Source organism: Scyliorhinus canicula, chromosome 7, assembly GCF_902713615.1.
Source record: "Scyliorhinus canicula chromosome 7, sScyCan1.1, whole genome shotgun sequence".
Taxonomy (NCBI): Eukaryota; Metazoa; Chordata; class Chondrichthyes; order Carcharhiniformes; family Scyliorhinidae; genus Scyliorhinus; species Scyliorhinus canicula.
In genome coordinates this window covers 116,568,646-116,570,828 of record NC_052152.1, presented here as the reverse complement: position 1 = coordinate 116,570,828, position 2,183 = coordinate 116,568,646, and positions in this window count along the sequence as shown.

Sequence of the window (2,183 nt, the reverse complement as noted above, 5' to 3'; positions counted from 1 at the left end):
CACTCCCCCCTCCTCCCCCACTCCCACAACCCCTCCCTCCCCCCCACTCCCAAAACCCCCCCTCCCCCCCCACTCCCAAACCCCCCCTCCCCCCACTCCCAAACCCCTCCCTCACCCCTCCCTCCCCCCCCTCCCAAACCCCTCCCTCCCCCCCCCTCCCAAACCCCTCCCTCCCCCCCCAAAAGTCTTTGGCCCCTCACTGCTCAATAATTACAGTCACCAGGTTTGTAAGTTTAAACTCAATTACTGTTTATTTATAACAAAAACCCCAATAAAATATGCAGAAAATACAACTGGTTAACTATTATCTAATTCCTAATTCCCCACTTTAATTTGCCCCCCACCCTCTGCACACATACACAAGACAGACAAACACAGGGGAGAAGAAAGGGGTTAAAAAAAATAAGCAAAAGAGAAAAAGAGTCTTTGGTTCAGATGGGTATTTCTAGCACCTTACTCCTCTTCAAACTTTGCTTTCAATTCGAGGTTTTCACTAGATTCCTTCAGGTCTCTGTAGTTTCATGAATAGAGCACTCACAGCCTTTCTGGCGAGAGAGAGAGAGAGAGTCCTGGTCTTTGCTTGCAGCCTGCACTGATTTTCCTGTATAATCATTTGATCAGGTTATCTGCAGCTTCATGAATACAGCACTCACAGCCTTTCTGGAGAAAGAGAGGAGAGAAATAGCCATCGTCGCTCTGCTTTCAGAAGTCAAACTGCCCCCTTAGGTCTCTGAGAACCATCCCAATGGGATAGGATCCAATCACCACCTGTTACTGGGTGGAATATGACATTTTGGCCAATTCATTGGCCATCAGCCAATCGGTCGAATGAGTCGCACCCCAACTCTCTGGTGCCGAAAAGTCTGAAGCTTCTGTTCAAACTAGCAGAGATTAGCAGAGTGTTATCTCCTGTAACTTTTGAATTACAGGAAGGACCCTTACACTCCCATGAGAGAGACCCCCACCAGAGATCTCGCATGAGTGAGACCACCCCCCATAAGAAAAAACCCTGCCTGGAACCTCCCCATAGGAGAGAACCCTGCCAAGAGGCCCTCCCACAGGAGGGACCCTTGCCTGGAAGCCCCATATGAGTGACCCCTGCCTGGAAGATAGAAAGCAGTCCAAGCAGAGGCTGTGGAACAAATCACTGTTTTAAAAGTGACCTGCTTACTCAGGTAGAGGGAGCTGCACCTGCCAATTTCTGGAAAGTGAAAAGCATCAGCTGGGTTTATGGGGGGCTTCCAGGCAATGGCCTCTATTATGAAGTGTCTCTGATGGCGCTCTCTCTCATGGGATGTCCCTGGTGAAGGATTCAGTAATTGGCGAGTCTTTGGTGGAGTTCTCTTTCATGGGGGGTGTCTGGTGCGGCTCTCTGTAATGGGGTGCCTCTGGTGGGGGTCTCTTTCATGGAGTCTCTGGTGGGCAGTCGTGGGGGGAGAGGGTGATCCAGAAAATCTTGGGGGGGGGGGGGGGGGGCAGAATTGGGTTGTGGCGGTGGCCGAGCATCGGCCAAACAAAATGGCTGACTGTTAACGGGATTCATGGGTAACTCTCGCAATCGCCGCCATGGAAAGGAATAGCGAATCACTTCTGGAATTGCACTCCCAGCATAAGCTCAAATCCGTTGCGATTCATCATACAAAGATGTGCAGGTTAGGTGGATTGACCATGCCAAATTGCGCTTTAGTGTCCAAAGGTTGGGTGGGGTTACAGGCCTGGGTGGGGTGCTCTTTTGGAGGGTTGGTGCAGCTTTGATGGCCAAATGACCTCCTTCTACACTGTAGGGATTCTATCTTCTGGCAGATAGAATGTTCTCCCAAACTGAGAATTTCAGCCAACATCAACATTATCAGTTTTCAATGGGACAGCACTGCTCTTGACTTCTCTCTTGTTCCTAATAGAATTGCAAAATATTTGTTCCTGTTGGCTTTATTTTACTGTTCTCGCATCTCTCATTTCCAGGATCTGTGCTATATTCTGCATGGTTATTTTACTTTTTCTTTTGGTTTGATGCTATCTCTTTCTGGAGTTGTTAGTTGTCCATGTAAATCTCTTGCTCCCCAAGAGTATAGCACGTCTCCGGATCATGGCCAGTTTTTTTTCTGAACAATTCTCAATGATCCATTGTCAATTTACCCATTAATAAATTTGTCCAGTTTACTGCGGAGAGTCTCTAAATCATC